This window comes from Elephas maximus, chromosome 17, assembly GCF_024166365.1.
Source record: "Elephas maximus indicus isolate mEleMax1 chromosome 17, mEleMax1 primary haplotype, whole genome shotgun sequence".
Taxonomy (NCBI): Eukaryota; Metazoa; Chordata; class Mammalia; order Proboscidea; family Elephantidae; genus Elephas; species Elephas maximus.
The window spans coordinates 22,404,879-22,428,944 of record NC_064835.1 but is presented as its reverse complement, the minus strand read 5'-3'; the positions used below and the strand labels follow the sequence as shown (position 1 = coordinate 22,428,944).

Genomic DNA, 24,066 nt, shown 5'->3' with positions numbered 1-24,066 from the left:
ATTTGAACTGTTGACTTTTTGGTGAACAGCTGAACTCTTAACTACTACTTGTAAGGAAAAAAAAGAAAAAATTATAAGAAAACTAATTTGTTGTTAGATGATACAAATCTTTGAATGACTTGAAAATTGGTCTGAGCTTTATTTATAGACCATGGAGAATATTGATGTCATTTAAGAAACTGATGTTCAGCAAAATGATTGTGAATCTCTGTACTATGTGTATTAATGTAAAAAGGACGAACAGGAAAGATAGGCTAAGAAAATGAATTACGGTCATCATTATGGGAATGAACATGCTGGGTAAATGAAAGATATTTTAGAGAGAAACCCAATAGACTGTGATTAAAACAACACTATCACTTATGAAGTTCTTGCCAAGAGCCGGTAATTGTACTAAGCACCTTCCAGGTATCATTTTATTTAGTTTTCATACTACTACCAAGAGATAGATATTAACATCTCCATTTATTTCTTTTCCAGAGGCTTGGAGAGTAAAAGTAGTTTACCCAAGGTCACAGAGCAAGTATGTGACTGAGCTGAGATGTGAACGCAGGATCGTCTAACAATCGTGCCCATTAAGTTGATAAAATCATGAAAAGCTGGATTTGAGAGGTATTAAAGATGATATATCCAATGTTCCATGCAGTGCTTTTGTCCTTGAACAATATAAATCCTAAGTGGTTATACAGGCTATCCTTGAACAGTTCTAATTGTGAGTAGGTGGTTGCACACTAAGGGAGCTGATTCCATTTCTGGATATGTCTGACTGCTAGAATGTTCTTTCTTCTTGTGAAACAGAATATGTCTCTCCATGGTTTCCAGCAGTTTGTTTTACTTCAGTCTCTTGAAGACACATTAAAAAAAGTCCAAAAAACCCATTGCTGTCTAGTCAATTGAAACTCCTAGCTACCCTATAGTACAGAGTAGAACTGCCCATCAGGATTTCCAATGCTGTAATCTGTGCAGAGAAGACTGCCACATCTTTCTACCAAGCAGAGGCTGGTGGGTTTAAACCACCATCCTTTTGGTTAACAGCAAAGCTCTTCACCACTGCACCACCAAGGATCCCTTTAAAAAGAGTCCAGTACCTCTTAAACATAGGAAAATTGTAACCATTTGAAGATAATTATCAGATGCTACATGTATCTTTTTTTTTTTTGTTGCTATTTATGTATCCCCAGTTCTTTCAGCTATTCCTCAAAATGCAAGGTTTCTAAATATTTTCCTGAAATTTTCCAGTTTCTCTTTATTCCATGTATTGTATCCCAGCTGAACTGTTTTCACTTGAGTCTTAAGTAGGGCTAACAATTTCTGTTTTGTAGAATCTGTTTGTTTTCTTTGCAAATGTAGACTAAAGATATGCGTCTTTGTAGAATTCGACATCACACTGGTGACCAGTATTGTACTTAGACTGGAATCCATAATTGTATGTTGCATGTGCTCTGCTAAGCCACATCCCCGCAATCTTTAACTTCTGTAGTAAACACCTGTAGAATACATGATTATAAATTCTGACCACCACAGAAAATTTCCTGTGCCTGTCTTTCAAAACCCTTCATATGTTTTAGTAATATGTGTAGCCTTCTAACCTCTACCACTTCAGTCAGGAAGTCAAGTTAAGTGTAGACCAATCTTATCTACTGCTCCCCAGGCCACAGTGGTGGAATACGGGATGTAAATTTATGTCATTATATTTATTATGTCCCTGGGATTGTTCAACTAGAAACAGTAGAAAACAATACCTCACTCTTGGTGAAGCTGTTGACATTGAGTATGGGATCAGCCAGGCAGGTATATCTCTGCCTTGTAGTCTGTGTGAAGGAAGCTGGGACAAAGAGCCACAAAGTCTCAGGATGAAAAGTTCTTGGCAGCTGTCCAGTCCTTCAGCTGTTGTGAGTTAGGACACTAGTAAGAAAAATAACTCAGAAAAGAATTAGGAGATTTCACAGGTTTATGAGACTTATGTTTATTAATTATAAAAAGTATTCACCACTATTCCTTATTCTGTCAAATGAAAATGTAATTATTATTCCTTTTAATATGTATGACATTTATATATATATATATATAGAATATGGGGGCAAAAGAAAAACATCTTGAAAAAAAAAAAAAACGCTAGTACCATTCCTTCTGACTGACCAAAAAAATACACAAATTTGTGTTTTAAGAATTTATAAAATACCTTAATTATAAGATCCTTGAAGTCCATATATAATTCCTCATGTGGTCATCCATCATCAATGGATTTTCCAGATGCACACGAGATGCTCAAGAGATCCCTGGAATATTAATCTGTTCTGACGAGGGTGAAATTAAGGACCTCCACAGAATTACACACGTGTGTATACACTCACACACACACACATACAAAGTGAACTTATTTTCTCTGTTTTAGAACCTGCTGAGGATGAGAGGATAATGGACATCAGAAGTCATTCCTCAGGAACTGAGTTCATCCTCTCTGGGCTAACAGAACAAACTGAACTCCAGCTGCCCCTCGTCTTCCTCTTGCTAGGAATCTATGTGGTCTTGGTGCTGGGGAACCTGGGCATGATCACACTGACTGGATTCAGTTCTCACCTGCACACCCCCATGTACTGTTTTCTCAGCAGTTTGTCCTTCACTGATCTCTGCCAGTCCACTGTCATTACCCCCAAAATGCTGGTGAACTTTGTGACAGAAGAACCCCATTTCCTACCCTGAATGCTCTACTTCTTTATTTTTTTTGCTGTTGCAGAATGTCACATGCTGTCTGCAATGGCATATGACTGCTATGCTGCCATCTGTAATCCTTTGTTTATAATGTTACTATTATGTCTTAGCACATCTGCTTCTGGCTCACAGTGGGAGTTCATATTTTGTGCATTACTGGGTCTACAATTCATACAGGCTTTATGTTGGAACTCTTTTTCTGTAAAACCAATGTGGTTAAACATTATTTCTGTGACCTCTTTCCTCTCCTGGAGCTATCCTGCTCCAGTAACTATATCAATGAATTACTGGTTCTGGATCTGGGTGCATTTAACATATTGACACCTTCCTTAACCATCGTTGCCTCCTACATCTTCATCATTAGTAGCATTCTCCACATTACCTCCACTGAGGGAAGGTCCAAAGCCTCTAGCACTTTACTTGCCTCATCTTGGCTGTTACAATGTTTTAAGGTTCTGTAGCATTTATATACCTATAGCCATCAAATGTCAGCTCCATGGACCAAGGCAAAGTGTCCTCTGTGCTCTGTACTATTGTACCAATGCTGAACCCCATGATCTACAGTCAGAAGAATACCAACCAAAAACCAAACCCACTGCTATTGAGTTGATTCTGACTCATAGTGACAAGAATGTCAAATTTGTCCTGAAGGAAATTCTAGAAAATAAAGCATGCTCATGAATGGAATCTGTGCTACAGTGTCCTATCAGAAACAGGTCTTTGGTTTGCTGATATATGTAATTTGTTCGGTTAATTCTTGAAATTTATGGGTTCATTGACACTTCTTTCCCCTATACATGTGAAAAGTTCCCCTTCACGCCACCTCTTTCTTCAAGCCTATATTACAACGACTATATATACAGAAATATGGAGAATAAAAACAAAAACTGTCTAGAATTACAAGAACTATAGTTTCATTTTTAAATAATATGCAAACAAAAAAGGACTATGATGATGATAATGATAATGAGGGTAACATACATTACTGAGATTTTATAAGATGTCAAACCCTGTACCAAACAACCAAGTGCATCACTTTATTTAATATTTACAATATTCCCCCAGGGCAAGTTCTAGTACTATTCTCCTTTCAAAGACAAAGAAATGAAATCTTAGAGAGTTTGCATAACCTGTCTTAAGTTTCAAACAAAAAGCAGTTAAGTCTGGAAACACACTTGAGAAATTTGACTCCAAGATTCATGATTTTACTCGAGGTGCTACTTAGGCCAAAGGTAACTGTAGGAGGTCAAAGGACTCCCTAGGGATTCTCTACACACCAAGCATCACTAGCTCCCTCCATGACTGTGCTTCTGCCCACTGAATATGTTGTTGTTAGGTGCGGTGGAGCCAGTTCTGACTCAGGGACCCTACGTGCAACAGAAACAAACACTGCCTGGGTCTGAACCATCCTCACGATCTTAATTATGCTTGAGCTCATTTTTTGCAGCCACTGTGTCAGTCCATCCCACTGAGGGTCTTTCTCTTCTGTGCTGACCGTCTATTCACCAAGCATGGTGTCCTTTTCCAGGGACTAATCCGTCCTGATAACATATCCAAAGTATTTGAGATAAAGTTTTGCCATCAGGCTTCTAAAGAGCTTCCTGGCAGTACCTCTTCAAGGCAGATTTGTTTGTTATTTTGACAGTCCATGGTACATTCAATATTCTTTGCCAACACCATAATTCAAAGATGTCAGTTCTTCGGTCTTCCTTGTTCATTGTGCAGCTTTTGAATGCATATGAGGCAATTGAAAACACCATGGCTTGAGTCAGGTGCACCTTAGTCCTCCATGTGACATCTTTGTTTTTTAATAGTTTAAAGAGACCTTTTGCAGTGGATTTGCCCAATGCCATAAGATATTTGATTTCTTGATTGTTGTTTCCATGGGTGTTGATTGTGCATTCACGTAAAATAAAATCCTTGACAACTTCAATATTTTCTCAGATTATGATTTTGTTGCTTATTGGTCCAGTCGTAAAGATTTTGGTTTTCTTTATGTTGAAGTGCTGTCCATACTGAAGGCTATAGTCTTTGATCTTCATAACTTTGTGTTTCAAGTCCTCTTCACTTGCAGCAGAGCAAAATCGCATCATTTTTCATCTGCATAACACAGGTTGTTAAAGAGTCTTCTCCTATCCTGATACTGCATTCTTCTTCATATAGATCAACTTCTTGGATTATTTGCTCAGCATACAGATTGAGTAAGTATGGTGAAAGGATACCACCCTGACGCACACATTTCCTGACTTTAAACAACACAGTATCCCCTTCCTCTGTTCAAACGACTGCCTCTTGATCTATGTACAGATTCCTAATGAGCACAATTAAGTGTTCTGCAATACCAATACTTTGTGGTGTTATCCATAAACTGTTGCGACCCACACAGTTGAATGTCTATGCATGGTCCCTAAAACAAAGGTTAACTTGCACTCTCTACTTTCAGCCAAGATCCATTTGACATTCAGCAACGATATCCCTCATTCCACGTCCTTTTCTGAGTTTGGCTTGAATTTCTGACAGTTCCCTTTTGATGCACTGCTGCAACTGTTTTTTAATGATCCTCAGCATAAATTTTACTTATGTGTGATAAAAATGATATTGTTCCATTATATCAAACACTCTGTTTCATCACCTTTCTTTGGAATGGGCACAAATATGCATCTCTTCCAGTCAGTTCACCAGGAAGTTGTCTTCCAAATTTCTTGACAGAGATGATTGGACACCTCCAGTGATGCAACTGTTTCTTGAAACATCTCAGTTGGAAAGGAAAATAGAGGAATTAAATGGGCAATATAGATTAGAAGCAGAGCCAGAAAGCTCTGAATATCAGACTCAACATAATTAGTCTTGAGGGCAGTAGAAAATGAAAACATCCTGTAGAAATTTTCAGGAAGGGGAAAAAAGGTTTATCTCAATATTTTACAAAGTAAAATTCTGACAATAGTAAAAAAAAAAAAAAAAGGAAGTGGACAAACAGAAATGAAAGCATAATTGAATAATGCGAACATTTATTAGTTCTTTTCAGAAATACTTATTAATTAGATAATAATAGTTTAGAAAATAAAATACTGCAACCCCTGAGGTGAAGAGCAAGATTGGCTAATTTAATTATTTAAGCCAGGGGTGGTGGAAATTAAAACGAACAAAACCTAACTGGATAGGCCTGCCCCCACTCTTGAACTATACCCGAGAGCTTAATTTCAGTGAATCAGTTATGTGTAAAGTCTTCTTACTTTGAGAAACTTTTAATAGATATGTAGATATATGTTTGTGTGGAATATTCAATTATTCAACAAATATTGACTTCAGAAGAGTCATTAGATCAAAATGTTAACTACCTCATCTCTGAAAAGTAATGGTGAATAATATTATATTCAACATATCTTAAAGCCACATATTTTAATAACCTGTTACATGAAGTGGAGCCCTGGTGGTACAGTGGTTAAAAAGCTTGGCCACTAACCAAAAGGTCGTTGTTGGAACCTACCACCCCGATCCACAGGAGAAAGACATGGCAGTCTGCTTCTGTGAAGATGAACAGTCTAAGAAACCATACGGGAGAGTACTACTTTCCTTTTGGGTTTCTATGAGTGGGAATCAACTCAACAGCAGTGGGCTTGGTTTTCTGGGTTTGGATGATATAAAAAATGTATCTTGGGTGGGGGTGTTTTACCAACAAAACTGCATCTTTAGGAAATAAATTAGAATTTTTACTTTACAATATTCTGTAATTACAGTCATGCAATAAAAATTGGATTTTTTCCCCCTAAGTGCTTTCAAGTAGGAATCAAGTATTTGCTAACCTGTTCTCTTCAACAGAAGAATCATTCCAGGGTCATTTCTTTGGTAAATACTAATTATACAAAGGCAGGGGCAATTATACCTTAAAACTCATAACGGCGTTCATGACAAAATCAAAGAGGCATGTATGGAAAGTGTGAATTAAAGAAAGAATTTCTTACCCTCAAGAGGGTAGCAGCCTGCCCCATGTGTGCAGAATAGATACTGTGATTCCTGGAACACAATTCTGTGTTTTCTATTCTCTGCGTGATATCAAAATTAATTTTTATTTTTATAGTTATTGTTAAGAAGCCCTGGTGGCACGGTGTTGAAAGAGTTTGGCTGATAACCAAAAGAATGAACAAATCTGTCTTGGAAGAAGTACGGCCAGAATGCTCCTTAGAACTAAAGATATCGAGACTTCATCTCACATACTTTGGGCATGTTATCAGAAGGTATTAGTCCCTGGAGAAGGACATCATGCTTGATAAATTAGAGTTTCAGTGAAAAAGAGGAAGACCCTCAACTAGATGGATCGACACAGTGGCTACAACAATGGGCTCAATCATAACCATGACTGTGAGAATGGTGCAGGACCAGGCAGTTTTTCTTTCTGTTGTACATAGTGTCACTACGAGTAAGAACAGACTTGACAGCAGCTGACAACATATATATGTACATATATGGAGAGAAAGAAATGGCTCATGTGGTTGTAGAGGCTAGTAAGTTCCAAAACCCTGGGTCAGGCTGTAGGCTTCTCCTTACCCATGTAGCTTCAGGGGTTGGTGAACCCAAGATTGGCAGGTAAGCTGGCAGAACTCTGGCTCAGAGACTATGAAGGCTGAAGAATACCAAGATGGCCAGGTAAGCAACTAGCTCAAGTTCCAAGAATCAGAGGTCAGATGAACAGGAGATAGCTGTAGTATCCACAGCAAAGAAAAGCCCTGGAGCTTTCCTGGAAAGTCCACCCATATTGAATGCAGGTGCACCCCAAAAGAAACTCCCTTTCAACTGATTGGCCTCTCATAACAGATCTCATCATGGAGGTGATTACATTATCCCAGATCTCATTATGGAGGTAATTATGTCATTACATAGCTGCCAAACTATATCGTAATTGCCAAACCATGAGCATCCTGGCCCAGCAAAGTTAATACATAATCTTAACCATCATAATTTGCACCAAATCTTTACAGGGATTGATTGAAACGGGATGATGAATGTCAATGTGTTTTTAAAATCCCTAGACAATGCAGGGGAAGTACATAACTGAAGAGCCCACCACCTATGCACAGCCTTTTGGTAGAAGTAAAAGACACTTAGAGCTTGAGTGTATAAACTATTTATGTCATGACAGGAATGTATTTTCTTCTTTCTTCTTACAAAGAGACCTTTCCTATATAATCAATGTGTACAGGGTGATAGAGGTCAACCTGCGGGTTAAAGTTGGCTGGAAAAGCAAACTCTTCCCTCCTCCAGCTGGGCATCTACCCAACTAAAACAGGGAATAACAGAGAATTAGAGAGATTCCCTTTCCATCCATAACAAAGAAGCAAGTGGGTCCAAGAGCAAGAAAGAGTGAATCTGGTGTCACTGGATGGGTTTGCTGCTGTTTGTTCTAAATGTAGAGATTATAGTAGATGGCTACAAATGGAACTGACTTACGGTGACCTCTCAAGATATAGAAAAGTAGTCAAAATAAAGGCATCATTGCTGTATAACGATAAACGATTTTGATAATTTAGACTTAGTGTAAATATTTGTTTTCTGAATTTTGACTTATACCTGGAAGAATTAAAGTCTGTGATGCTTATGGCTGATAGAGACTCAGATAGTTTTCCTCAATGATTGACAAATTTAGCATCCTCTGAATATTCCAGGGACCCCTGGTGGCACAGTGGTTAAGCATTTGGCTGCTAACCAAAAGGTTGGCAGTTTGAATCTACCAGCTGCTCCTTAGAAACCCTATGGGGCAGTTCTACTCTGGAACTGCCAATCAACTGGATGGCAATGGGCTTATTTATTTATTTTTTAATTCCAGTAGTAATCCATATTGCCTCTAATCATTTTTAAACATCTTCAAAGGCCTTCGTGTGGCGAGATTATAATTTATATACACGGAATTTGGCACTTTGTTAGATAAGATTTACCTATCATAATACATAGAATGATCTGTGTGGTCTGTGTCCTTTGATCTTAATACTTTATGTATTATCCCTTGTTTACCAATAAGTGTACAAACAAACTCATCTGGAAAAAAAAGATCTGTAAAATAAATAATTTTTAATCACTTGAAATCCATGTGTGAGTAATTTTTATTGTATTATTCCTGGCATTGAACGAAGACATCCAGTGAAAAGCTTTTTTTTTTCACATGATGGGTGATAAATTGAAATAACTTTATAAAAATTGTATATGTTTCAGAGGATTTGCTTATATTTATATAGGAGAACTTTTTAAAGAGATTATAATAAAAATAATTTTTTGTTAGATGATACAAATCTTTGAATGACCTAAAAATCAGTCTGAACTTCATTTATAGGTCATGGAGAATACTGATGACTTTTAAGAGTTTAATATCAGTAAAATCATTGTGAATCTCTGTATTACTATGTGTGTTAATGAAAAAAGACCAAGAAGAAAGTGAAGCTAAGGAGGTAAATTGTGGCCATCATTATTGGAATGAACATGTTGAGCAAATGAAAGGCATTTTACAGAGAAATTCAATAAAAAAAAACCACACCAAACCCACTGCCCTCGAGTCGATTCCGACTCATAGCGACCCTATAGGACAGAGTAGAACTGCCCCATAGAGTTTCCAAGGAGTGCCTGGCAGATTTGAACTGCTGCCCTCTTGGTTAGCAGCCGTAGCACTTAAACACTACATCACCAGGGTTTCCAGAAACTCAATAAGCCATGACTAAAACAACAACACAACATTTATTAAGTTTTATTTTTATTAAGTTCTGGTCAACAGCCAATAATGGTACTAAACACTTTCCAGGTGTTATTTTAAGTGTGTTTCACACCACTACCAAGAGATAAATGTTAACATCTGGCTTTTTTAGAGGCTTGGAGATTGAAAATTGTTTGCCCAAGGTCACACAGCAAGTATGTGGTTGAGCAGAGATTTGAATGCAGGACTGCGTAACAATAGCCCATTGCTGTCGAGTTGATTCCTACTCATAGCGATCCTACAGTACAGAGTAGAACTGCCCTATAGAGTTTCCAAGAAGCAGATGATGGATTTGAATTGCCCACACTTTGGTTAGCAGCCTAGCAGTTAATCACTGTGTATATAACAGTCCAATTAAACTTATAAAATCATGAAATGCTAGACTTGAAAGAGGTAATAAAGATGACATATCCAGTGTTTTCTGCAGTGTTTTTCTCCTTGAACAATACAAGTGTTAAGTGGTTATGCAGGCTATGCTTAAACAGCACTAATTGTGAGTACTTGGCTGCATACTAAGGCAGCTGATTTCATTCCTGGTTACGTCTGACTGCTAGAATGTTCTTACTTCTTGTGAAACAAAATATGTCTCTCCATGGTTTCCAGCAGTTTGTTTTACTTCAATCTCTTGAAGACACACAAAAAGAGTTCAAAAAAAAAAAAAAAAAGCCATTGTTGTTGAGTGGATTCAGGCTGCTAGCCACCCTATAGGACAGAGTAGAAGTGCCCCCATAGGGTTTCCAAGGCTGTCATCTGTACAGAGCTGACTGCCACATCCAAAAGTCTGGACACAACAATGACAGGAATGGAAGGGGGGCAGTGTTGTGGCAACTAGAAATGGATCAAGAAAGTTTGGCATAAATCGGAATAAATACCTTCTACTTGGCTTGCTAAGTCATTTGGTAGGCAAGTCAGAATTACAGTAGTAATGATGTTATAGTCATATTTGTTTATTCAACAGAAATCCACAAGGACATTAATTATGTAAAAAATTGATTAAGTAAGAAATTGAAATAACGTATCAGGATATAGAAAATATACATACATTTAAAATCATATTAAGGGAAATATAAGATTCACAATTAATTGAACTCACTTATTATGGAAAAATTAACATTAAACTGAAAGGATATTTAAGAGTTTTTTTGTAGTGGTGGAAAAAAGGGTAATTTTTTTTCCTTTTTTATACTTTTTAAAAATAGAAAATAATTATATTTTCTCTAAAATTTATCTCGTGATTAAATTGGAATTTTGTCTGTTTAAGATTGTAAAACTAATTCATGAAACTTAAAGATACAGAAATCATAAGAAAGCAAAAAGATCTCATAATCCCACAGATCATTCATGACAAGCTTCAGTGTCCTGTTAATGATCTTTGTTTTATAAATGTGAATGTACAGACTGTTTTTTTATGTTTTTGTTTTAACATTGAGAACTGACTCCAGGACATAGGTCAGAGAAGCTTGCCCAGGACGAATGGATGAGGAAAGAGTAAGTCAGAGGAACTGAATTATCAGGGGCCTCCCAGAAAGTAGGGGTCTGATAAAGCACTGGGCAGCTGGCATAGGCTTAAAGGTCAACCAAAAGTTTTCTACACACACGTTTAAAAATTTCTAATAAAACATTTGTCTTGAAAGTAATCAGTGACTCAGGAAAGCAGACATAAATTACAGCCACATTTAATTGGGCTGTTTGCTACACGGTCTTGGACACTGGGGCATTTTTGTCCTCAGACTGTAGAACAGGGAAATGAGCATGAGGATCATTGCCGTGGAAAACACAGGCTATCTTCTCCTGAGATGACAGGTTGGGATTCTGACAAAAATACAGGAGGATGCTTGAACCATCCAAACAAACAACTGCAAGATGAGAGACAAAGATTTTGAGGGCTGGGCTCACTATCAGTTGAGCAAATTCAAAGAGGAAATTAAGACGGAAAAAAAAAATGTGTTATAGCATATTGAAGAAATTTGAGTTTTTTTTTTTTTTTTAGCCAATCACTATCAGTATATTGGCACTCTAGATCTCACAGACGACATCATTTTAGGCTGAAAACAATTTTTAAAAAACTGGACAAAATAAATAAGTTAACTGTTTGTAGGCCATGGACGAGTATTACAAAACTATGATTACTGAGTAGAGAAAAACTCATCATCTAAGCCTCACAACCATGTTTGCTCTCTGCTAGGAGACAATTTCCTGACTGCAAAGCAGCAAACTGGTGTTCAAAGTATGGCAGTCCCACCTATCTGAAGAGCAAGACCTCACTGACACAGACGTATCTATTATGAAACCCTCTTATCAGGTGCATATGCATTTGTGTTTTCATGTATTACTGATGAGTTGACCATTTTGCCATCGAAAAATATTCTTCTTTGCCCCTGCCAGATTTCTTCTTCTGATATCTAGTTTCACTGATATTGATATAGCTATTTTAGCTTTGTTTTTACATTGTCTTTTTTTCCATCTTTTTTACTTTTTAACCTCAGTAACTTTACATTTAAAATGTCTGTGTGTGTGCATGTGTGTGTGTGTGTGGTTTCTGGTTGGTTATTTTATTTTTTTAGAACACATGTACTTCTATTTTTTTTTCTCCCCGACATTCTCTGCTTTTGAGTTGGAGTGTTTAGATTATATTTAAAGTAATTTTGATACGATTACGTTTAAACTTACCATATTGCTACTTGTTTTCTATTGGTAACAAAAATCTTTGTTTTTTTTTTTTTTTTCTGTATTCTGTTTTCTCTCTCCTATTGGCTTGTTAGGAGCACACTAGTGCAGAGGTTACAAACTCGGCTTCTAATCAAAAGGTTGGCAGTTTGAATCCACCAGCCATACCTTCAAAACCCTGTGGGACAGTTCTACTCTGTCTTACAGGGCTGCTACGAGTCAGAATTGACTCCATTGCAAAGAGTTTGGTTTGAGTTCTATTGGCTTATCAAAGAGTCCTGGTGACCTGGAGACGAAAATGGTTAAAGGATCTGCTTCTGAACTGCTAAACTCATCCAGCAGCTTCACAAGAGAAAGATCTGGTGATATGCTTCTGTAAAGATTACAGTCAAGAAAGCCTTTGGGGCTGTTTTATTCTGCCACATGGGATTGCTAAGAGTTGAGATCAGCTTGACGGCATCTAACGACAACATTAAAAACATTGACTTATCAGTTATGCCTTTGTTTTTATTTTTGATGACTGATAAAGGTTTTACAATTCTAGTTTATTATAGTCTATTTTCAAGTAATATCACACCATGTCATGTATAACGTAGGAAATTTATAGTATACTTCCACTTATCTCCTCCCTTGATCTGTACTACAGTTGTTAACCATTTTACTTCTACTTAAGTTACAATATTTATAATACATTGTTATTATTATTCAATAGTATTAACCTTTCAAAGAACTTTTAAGTTGACAAAAATGCCTTTTATATGTCCCTATAAATTTGCTATTCTTTATTATATTGTGAAGAGAGAAATTTCCATTCTGTTTATTTTCTTTGTGTGAGAAAGTGAGAAGACGTCCTTTAATATTTCTTGAAGTTCGTGCCTGATAGAGGCAATTATTACTTTTTTATTCATGTAGAAATATTTTTATTTTCCAAAAATCACTTTTTAAGTATATTGACAGTTTGCAGAAAGTTTTAGGTTGATTATTATTTTGCGTAGTACTTCAAAAATGTTTTCCCACTGACTGCTCTGACAGCAATCACAATAGGGAGCCCCAATCAGAGCTGGAGAAAAATGCAGCACACAATTCTAACTCACACACACACAAAAAAAAATGACTAAACTTACTGGTCTGACAGAGACTGGAGAAACTCTGAGAGTCTGACCACCAGACACCCTTATAGCTCAGTAACGAAGTCACTCCTGAGGTTCACTCTTCAGCCAAAGATTAGACAGGCCTGTAAAACAAAACAAGACTGAATGGGCACACAGCCCAGGGGCATGGACAAAAAGGCAGGAGGGAACAAAAAAGCTGGTAATGGGGCACCCAAGTTCAAGAAGGGGAGAGGGTTGACATGTTGTGGGGTTGGCAACCAATGTCACCAAACAAGATGTATATTAAATGTTTAATGAGAATCTAATTTGCTCTGTAAAACATCTAAAATACAAAAAAAAATTTTTTTAATTTTTCTCATTTTGTTCTGACTTTTATCTTTTAAGAATAAAGATATCAAATTGTTGTTCCTTTAAAAATAATAGCCATTTCTTTGCCACATTTATAATTTTCTCTTTGCCTTTACTTTTTTAGTAGCTCCCCTCTGATATGCTTAAGTGCGGTTTTTCTTTTCATCATTCTTGGGATTTAGAGTGGTTTGTGAAGAGGATTTGAAGCACTTACTGCCGAAGATCAAACACTACAGCCTTCAGTACAGATTGCACCTCAATATAAAAAAGACAAAAATCCTCACAACTGGACCAACAAACAGCATCATGATAAACAGAGAAAATACTGAATTTGTCAAGGATTTGATTTCACTTTGGATCCACAATGAATGCCCAGGGAAGCAGCAATTAAGAAATCAGATGATTTATTCCATTGGCAAATTTGCTACAAAAGACCTCTTTAAAGTGTTAAAAACCAAAGGGGTCGGGTAGAGGACTAAGGTGTGCCTGCACCAAGGCATGTTATTTTCCATAGCCTCATATGCATTCCAAAGCTGGATAATGAATAAGGAAGAGCAAAGAAGAATTGATGCCTTTGAATTATGCTGTTGGTCAAGAATATTTAAATATACAATAGACCGCCAGAATAACAAACAAATCTGCCTTCAGACCTAGAGTCAGCAGAGTCCTGCTTTAAACATAATGTGTGAATCATGGGCTAAGGTAGCAACAGAATATTTGAATTTAGGATTCTCCTGGAGAATCCAAGATATATTGCTATATTATTTTGGGAATTAAAATGTAGTTTGGGTTGACTTGTGGAGAAGTCCAGTATGAGAGAGAAATTTTGTTGTTGTTGTCATTGTTAGGTGCCCTCGAGTCTGTTCCCACTCACAGAGACCCTATGTACAACAGAACAAAACACGGCCTGGTCCTGTGCCATTCTCACAATCTTTGTTATGCTTGAGTCCACTGTTGCAGCCACTGTGTCAATTCATTTCACCAAGGGTCTTCCTCTTTTTCTCTGACACTCTATTCCACCAAGCAGGATGTCCTTCTCCAGGGACTCATCCCTCCTGATAACATGTTGAAAGTACGCAAAGTCTTGCCATCACCGCGTCTAAGGAGCATTGTGGCTGTACTTTTTCCAGGACAGATTTATTCATTCTTCTGGCAGTTTCTGGTATATTAAATGTTCTTGGCCAACACCATAATTCAAAGGCATCGATTCTTCTTCGATCTTCTTTATTCTTTGGTCATCAATAGAAGGATTCAGGAAAACAATACAAGAAAAAAACGACAGAATAATCATGCTGCTAGAAAGCATACAGAAACAGAAAATAGAAATTCAAAAGAGTAACAATCAAATTTTAGAATTAGACAATTCCGTAGAAGGTTGTAAGAACAGAACATAGACAAGGGAAGACAGAATTAGTGAGATTTAAGATAAATCCCTTGACACCAATTTGTCTGAGGAAAAATATAAAAAAAAAAAAAAAGTGAAGAAAGCCTAAGAGTATGTGGGATACTATCAAGAGGAAAAATCACTGAGTAATCTGAGTACCAGAACAGGGGAGAGTAACAGAAAACACAGAGAGAATTGTTGAAGATTTGCTGGCAGAAAACATCCCTAATATCATGAAAGACAAGAAAATACCTATCCAAGAGGCTTAACGAACACCATACAGCTTAGACCCCAAAAGAAAGTCACCAAACTTTCTAAAACCAAAGAAAAAGAAAGAATCTTGAGAGTGGCTAGGGATAAACAAAAAGTCACCTACAAAGGAGAAGCAATAAGACAAAACTCTGACTGCACAGTAGAAACCATGCAGGCAAGAAGGCAATGGGATGACATATAGAAAGCCTTGGAGGAAAAAGAAATGCCAGCAAAGAATTATATAGTCAGTAAAATTGTCTCTCAAATATAATGATTAAATTAAGAAATTTCCAGATAAACAGAAATTAAGAGAATTTGAAAAGACCATGCTGAAATTACAAGACATATTAAAGGGAGTCCTCCAGTTAGAGAAGTAACATCAGAAAAAAATCCAAGACTAGAACACAGGACAGATCAGCCAGTTATCAACCCAGACAGAGGATTCACAATAAAAATCAAAGCTAAAAGACTGAAAATAGGGAACCAGAGGCATCAATATGTAAACAATGACAATGTCAAATCTAAAAAGAGGGAATAAGCAGTGTAATCACAGAACTTCAATATGTGAGAAAGTTAAGGTGATATTAGGAAATAAAAGACTGTTTTAAACTTAGAAAAGTAAACGTAAATTTCAAGGTAAACAAAAGGAAGCTACCAAATCTACCCAACAAAACAAAAAGGAGGAAAAACATAGAGGCGGGACCAAGATGGCAGAATAAAGAGACACTTCTGGTGAGACCTCTTACAACAAAGACCAGGAAAAACAAGTGAAACGTGTATATTTATGACAACATAGAAGCCCTGAACATCAAAGGAAAAGTTAGAAAATGAATTAAGCAGCAGGGGAAGGAAGAGACGGTTCAGAAGCAGAGAGGAGTTACTGTACCTGAATTGCTGGGAGCCCTCAGGCTCCATTCCGAGGAGCAGCTGAGGTGGGCTGATACTAGTTTTTGGCTGCAGTTTCCCCAGGGAGAAGCAGCCAGACACACAGCGTACTCACACGTCTGGGACCAGAGAAGAACAGCACTCTTGGCAAAGGCTAAATACTTGCATATATTTTACCGTGCCCCTCGCCCCCAAGCCAACTTCAGGGACTGTTGATTTCCCTGGGCCTGAGACAGGCCCTGGTAAGCACCGAGAGCTATCCTTCCAACCCTGGAGATGGAATAAATTCTCAGCTGGGAAAAAAATAAAGTGCCAGCTGCACTAACTGGGGGAGCTCAGGACAGAAGAAGCTCTTGTACAGGCATATATGGTCCAGGGACTTCAAGTACCTTTCCCCCCTTCATGGACCTGTGTGGGCCTATTTTAGGAGAGTAGGCCCCGTTGGCAGACTACAATTGTTTCAGCTGTGCAGTGGAGAGATTGGTATTTGATGTTTGACACCACTTTGCCTACTAAACAGAGTCCTCACCTACCCACATTAGGGGCCTAAGGGCTGGTGGCTCCACACAGGCCACACAGCCACCCATGACAGGGGTCCAAGGATAACTGGTACCTCCCAGTCCTTACAACCAAAATGTTGGGTGCCCACAGTCTGTCTACAGAACCCACCCACCTGTACGCTATAGGGAAGAGGGGCACGCTTTCCTCAGAGACATGGGGCATGATGCTCAGTAACCAGCCTTATTCAGAGCATGAACCCCTGCTGCATCCAGATACCGGTACCTTTACCAATCACCCCTGCCCCTCTAAGACTGTAGGACAGAGCCCATACCGCACACTTGATTACCAGCTGCCAGGACACCTAAGCTGAATCCATGCAAGAAAAGTGAACGGACTCCTAGACTGACATACCTGATAACAGCTCTAGCCATCTGGAGACAGAACAGCAGAGCTTTAAAGGTGAAAATAATCAAGCTAGCTCACTCAAGCAACGCATTGGGGTATACCAATACAAAATAAAGCAAAGCAAGAAGCCACAACACAGTAAGCAAACATAAAATAAACTAATAAAATAACTTATAGATAGCTCGAAGACAACAGTCAATATCAAATCACATAAAAAAACAGGCCATGATCATTTCAACCAGCTCTCAAAACAATGAATCAGGAAATCTTCCAGATGAAAGTGCCTTCCTGGAATTACCGGAGGCAGAATACAAAAGATTAATATACAGAACACTTCAAGATATCGGGAAGGAAATCAGGCAATATGCAGAACAAGCCAAGGAACTCAAAGCTAAACCAGTTGAAGAAATTAAAAAGGTTATTCAGAAACATAATGAAAAATTTAATAAGCTGGAAAAATCCATAGACACACAGCAATCAGAAACGCAGATTAGCAATAAAATTACAGAATTAGACAATTCCATAGGAAGCCAGAGGAGCAGAATTGGTCAAGTGGAAGGTAGTATTTCTAAACTTGAAGATAAAGCACTTGGAACTAATATATATGAAGAAAAATCAGATAAAATAATTAAAAAAAAAATGAAAACTTAAGAACCTTGTGGGACTCTATCAAGAAAATAATCTATGAGTGATTGGAGTACCAGAACAGGGAACAGAAAATATAGAGAGAATTGTTGAAGATTTGTTGAGAGAAAAATTTCATGGTATCATGGAAGATGGGAAGATATTTTTCCAAGATGCTCATCGAACTCAACATAAGGCAGGTTTTAAAGGAAAGTCACAAGACATATTATAGTCAAACTTGCCAAAAGCAAAGCTAAAAAGAGAATTTTAAGAACAGCTAGGGATAAACGAAAAATCACCTACAAAGGAGAGTAAATAAGAACAAGCTCTGACAACTCAGCAGAAACCATGTAGGCAAGAAAGCAATGGAATGACTTATATAAAGCATTGAAGGAAAAAAACTGCCAGCCAAGAATCATATATCCAGCAAAACTGTCTCTCAAATATGAAGGTGAAATTAGGACATTTCCAGATAAAAAGATTACCCAAACCCAGTAAAATAAGATTAGGGGATTCATAAAAGCCAAACCGAAACTACAAGGAATACTAAAGGGACTTCTTTGTTTTGAAAATCAATATCAGGTATGAACCCAAGACTAGGACATTGGACAGAGCAATCAGATGTCAACCCAGACGGGAAAATCACAAAAATAAATCAAGATAAGAAAAAAAAATGCTCAAAATTGGGAAATACCAATGTTATTATGTAAAAGAAGACAACATTAAAACAATAAAGAGGGACTAAGAAATGAAGTTGTAGATCTTTCATATGGAGAGGAAGACAAGGTGATATAAAGAAACAGCAGTTGGGTTTAGGTTTAGAAAAATGGGAGTAAATATTAAGGTAACCACAAAGGAGACAAACTATTCTACATATCAAAACAAAATAGAAGACAAAAACTAGAGACTTGGCAGAAACAAAATCAATAACGAATATGAGGAGAAGACAATATATAAACTACTTAGCACTAAAAATTAAGTGGGAAAAAGAAACTGTCAACAACACACAAAAAAATACATCAAAATGACGGCACAAAGTTCATACCTATCTAAAATTACGCTAAATATAAATGGACTAAATGCACCAATAAAGAGACAGAGAATGGCAGAATGGGTAAAAAAAACAGGTTCCATCTATATGTTGCCTAAAAGAGACATGCCATAGGCTTAGAGACAGAAAGAAACTAAAACTCAAAGCATGGAAAAAAATATATCAAGTAAACAACAATCAGAAAACAGCAGGAGTGGCAATATTAATTTCTGACAAAATAGACTTCAAAGATAAATCCATCAGAAAGGATAAGGAAGGACACTGTATAATGATTAAAGGGACAATACACCAAGAAGATATAACCAGATTAAATATTTAGGCACCAATGACAGGGCTGCAAGATACATAAAACTAACTCTATCAGCATTGAAAAGTGAGATAGACAGCTCCACAATAATAGTAGGAGACTTCAACACACCACTTTCAGTGAAGGACAGGACATCCAGAAAGAAGCTCAATAAAGACACAGAAGATCTAAATGCCACAATAAACCAACCTAACCTCATAGACATATACAGAACACTCCACCCAACAGCAACCAACTATACTTTCTTTTCTAGTACACATGGAACATTCTCTAGAATAGACCACATATTAGGTCATAAAGCAAGCCTCAGCAGAATCCAAAACAATGAAATATTACAAAGCATCTTCTCTGACCATAAGGCCATAAAAGTGGAAATAACAGAAAAAGCAGGGAAAAGAAATGAAACACTTGGAAAATGAACAATACCCTGCTCAAAAAAGCCTGGATTATAGAAGACATTAAGGATGGGATAAAGAAATTCATAGAATCCAATGAGAATGAAAACACTTACTATCAGAACCTTTGGGACATGGCAAAAGCAGTGCTCAGAGGTCAATTTATACCAATAAATGCACACATCCAAAAAGAAGGGCCGAAATCAAAGAATTATCCCTAGCACATGAACAAATAAAAAAATAATAATAATAATAATAGAGAGCAACAAAAGAAACCCTCAGGCACCAGAAGAAAACAAATAATAAAAAATAGAGCAGAACTAAATGAAATGGAAAACAGAAAAACAATTGAAAGAATTAACAAGGCCAAAAGCTGGTTCTATGAAATAATCAACAAAATTGATAAACCATTGGCCAAACTGACAAAAGAAAAACAGGAGAGAAAGCAAAGAACTCAAATAAGAAATGACATGGGCAATATGACGACAGAGCCAACTGAAAGAAAAAGTATGGCATCAGATTACTATGAAAAATTGTACTCTAACAAATTTGAAAACCTAGAAGAAATGGATGATTTCCTAGAAACACACTACCTACCTAAACTAACACAAACAGAGGTAGAGCAACTAAATAGGCCCATACCAAAAGAAGAGATTGAAAAGGTAATCAAAAAACTCCCAACAAAAAAAAAAAAAGCCCTGCCCCAGATGGCTTCACCGCAGAGGTCTACAAAACTTTCAGAGAAGAGTTAACACTACTACTGCTAATGGTATTTCAGAGCATAGAAAAGGACGGAATACTTGCAAACTCATTCTATGGAGCCAGCATATCCCTGAAACCAAGGCCAGGTAAAGACACCACAAAAAAAGAAAATTACAGACCTATATCCCTCATGAACTTAAATGCAAAAATCCTCAAAAAAAATCTAGCCAATAGAATTCAACAACATATCAAAAAAAAAAAAAAATCCACCACGACCAAGTGAGATTCATACCAGGTATGCAGGGATGGCTCAACATTAGGAAAACAATTAATGTAATCCATCACAGAATTAAAAGACAAGAATCACATGATTTTATCAATTGATGCAGAAAAGGCATTTGGAAAGGTTCAACACACATTCATGATAAAAACTCTCAGCAAAATAGGAATAGAAGGAAATTTCCTCAACGTATTAAAGGGCATTTATACGAAGCCAACAACCAACATCATCCTAAATGGAGAGAGCCTGAAAGCACCCCCCTTGAGAATGGGAACAAGACAAGGATGCCCTTTATCACCGCTCTTATTCAATATTGTGCTGGAGGTCCTAGCCAGAGCAATTAGGCTAGATAAAGAAATAAAGGGCATCCAGATTGGCATGGAAGAAGTAAAATTATCTCTATTTGCAGATGACATGCTCTTAGACACAGAAAACCCTAAGGAATCCTCAGGAAAACTACTGAAACTAATAGAAGAGTTCAGCTAGAGTATCGGGGATACAAAATAAAAATACAAAAATCAGTTGGATTCCTCTACACCAACAAAAAGAGCATCGGAGATGAAATCGCCAAATCAATACCATTTACAGTAGCCCCAAAGAAGATAAAAAACTTAGGAATAAATCTTACCCGAGATGTAAGTCTTATACAAAGAAAACTACAGTATACTTCTGCAAGAAAGCAAAAGAGACGTTCATAAGTGGAAAAACGTATCGTGCTCATGGATAGGAAGACTTAACATTATAAAAATGTCCATTCTACCAAAAGCGATCTATACATTTAATGCACTTCCGATCCAAATTCCAACGACATTCCTTAATGAGATGGAGAAACAAATCACCAACTTCATATGGCAGGAAAAGAGGCCCCTGATAAGTAAAGCATTACTGAAAAAGAACAAAGTGGGAGGCCTTATTCTACCGGATTTTAGAACCTATTATACAGCCACAGTAGTCAAAATGGCCTGGTACTGGTACAACAACAGGCACATAGACCAATGAAACAGAATTGAGAATTCAGATATAAATCATTCCACATATGAGCAACTGATATTTGACAAAGGCCCCAGAACAGTTAAATGGGGGAAAAGACAGTCTTTTAAACAAATGGTGCTGGCATAATTGGATATCCATCTGCAAAAAAATGAGACAAGACCCATACCTCACACCATGCAAAAAAACGAGCTCAAAATGGATCAAAGTCCTAAATGTAAAATCTAAAACAATAAAGATCATGGAAGAAAAAATAGGGACAACGTTAAGAGCCCTAGTACATGGCATAAACAGTATACAAAACATTCCTTACAATGTAGAAGAAAAACTAGACAACTGGGAGCTCCTCAAAATCAAACACCTATGCTCATCAAAAGACTTCACCAAAAAAGTAAAAAGGTTACCTACAGACTGGGAAAAAGTTTTTAGCTATGACATTTCCAATCAACACTTGATGTCTAAAATCTACATGATACTGCAAAAACTCAACTACAAAAAGACAAACAACCAATTAAAAAATGGGCAAAAGATATAAACAGGCACTTCACTAAAGAAGACATTCAGGTAGCTAACAGACACATGAGGAAATGCTCATGATCATTAGCCATTAGAGAAAAGCAAACCAAAACTACAATGAAATTTCATCTCACTCCAAGGCTGCCGCAAATCCAAAAAACACAAAATAATAAATGTTGGAGAGGCTCTGGAGGGATTAGTACATTTATACACTCCTGGTGGGAATGTAAAAAAGGTACAACCACTTTGGAAACTGATTTGGTGATTCCTTAAAAAGCTAGAAATAGAACTACCATGGGATCAAGCAATCCCACTCCTTAGAATATACCCTAGAGAAATAAGAGCCTTTACACGAACAGATACATGCACACCCATGCTTATTACAGCGCTGTTTACAATAGCAAAAAGATGGAAGCAACCAGGGTGCCCATCGTCAGATGAATGGATAAATAAATTATGATACATTCAGAGAAGGGAGTATTACCCATCGATACAGAACAGTGATGAATCTGTGAAACATTACATAACATGGAGGAATCTGGAAGGTATAATGATGAGTGAAATTAGTCAGCTGCAAAAGGACAAATATTGTATAAGACCATTATTATAAGAGCTCGAGAAATAGTTTAAACAGAGAAGAAAATATTGTTTGATGGTTATGAGAGGGGGGCGGGAGGGAGGATGGGAGAGTGGCATGCACTAATTAGATGGTAGATGAGAGCTACTTTAGGTGACAGGAAGAACAACACACAATACAGGTGGGGTCAGCACAACTGGACTAAGCCAAAAGCAAAGAAGTACCCTGAATAAACTGAGTGCTTCGAAAGTCAGCATGGCAGGGGTGGGGTTTGGAGACCATGGTTTCAGGGGACATCTAAGTCAATTGGCATAATAAAATCTATTAAGAAAACATCCTGAATCCTACTTTGGAGTGTGGCCTCTGGGGTCTTACACACTAGCAAGCCACCATCTAAGATGCATCAATTGGTTTCAACCCACCTCCATCAAATGAGAATGAAGAACACCAAGGACAGGAGGTAATTACGAGCCCGTGAGGCAGAAAAGGCCACATAAACCAGAGACTACATCATCCTGAGACCAGAAAAACTAGATGGTGCCAGACTACAACCAATGAATGCCCTGACAGGGAACCCAACAGAGAACCCCTGAGGGAGCAGGAGAACTGTGGGACGCAGAGCCCAAATTGTCACGAAAAGACCAGACTTAATGGTCTGAGACTAGAAGGATCCCAGTGGTCATGGCCCCCAGACCTTCTGTTGGCCCAGTACAGGAACCATTCCCAAAGCCAATTCTTCAGACATGGATTGAACTAGACAGTTGGTTGGAGAGGGATGCTGGTGAGGAGTCAGCTTCTTGGATCAGGTGGACACTTCAGACTATGTTGGCATGTCCTGCCTGGAGGAAAGATGAGAGGGTAGAGGCAGTTAGAAGCTGGCAAAATGGACACCAAAAGAGAGAGTGGAGGGAGGGAGTGGGATGTCTCATTAGGGGGAGAGCAATTGGGAGTCTATATAGCATGGTGTACATAAGTTTTTGTGTGAGAGACTGATTGGATTTGTAAACTTTCACTTAAAGCACAACAATTTTTTTTTAAATATACATAAAATATAAATTTAATAAAAAGGTCCTCAGCGTATTTGTATTTCTTCAATTACTGCTTTATAGTTTGTGTTAGGGGCTTAAGACTTTTAACATTCTTTTTTTTCCTCTCAGTTTTTTCAAAGCATCTAGTTTAATGTAATGCACTTTATAGCTCTCAGAACTGCAGAGGGGCAAGGTTGCTGCAGCAAAAAGTGGGTTACAATAGGGTATGGGTTTATTGCTGGAGATGGAAGACCAACAGTCTCAGAAAACAGCGAACTCTTGGGCACTGGCATTCGGGATGGGGGGGGCGGATGGCATTCTGGAAGATAAGCGCCCGATGACCAGTGGCCCAGAAGCCTGGGTGGGCAGCAGAGTCTGGGGGGGAAGTAGGGCACCGGCCTGGGCGGCTGACAGAGTCATTTTCGCCCCCCCCCCAGGCAGATGCCCGCGGCAGGACACACCGGACCCCCGCCCTAGCCTTAGCGTGGGCAGGAGTTGTGAGCGGCCTCGGCCCCCTGCGGCGCCCCCCTCCTGGGCCGCCTCCTTGGGACCCACACCGACCTTGCCCCAGGCGGCCAGGCTGGCTCAGTGCCC

General features: G+C 37.9%; 1 protein-coding gene and 1 long non-coding RNA gene across 3 annotated transcripts in view; one reads left to right on the top strand and one right to left on the bottom strand.

The window, feature by feature from the left end:
- Window positions 1-24,066, top strand: part of LOC126060636 (olfactory receptor 150-like) — an 881,095-nt gene that overhangs the window by 559,989 nt on the left and 297,040 nt on the right. The window lies entirely within an intron of this gene.
- LOC126060687 (uncharacterized) lies at window positions 1,712-22,383 on the bottom strand. Its single transcript, XR_007513635.1, has 4 exons — window positions 22,352-22,383; window positions 13,240-13,349; window positions 2,183-2,279; window positions 1,712-1,825 (listed from the first exon to the last, which is right to left on the bottom strand). It is a non-coding gene; the product is annotated as an uncharacterized LOC126060687 (long non-coding RNA).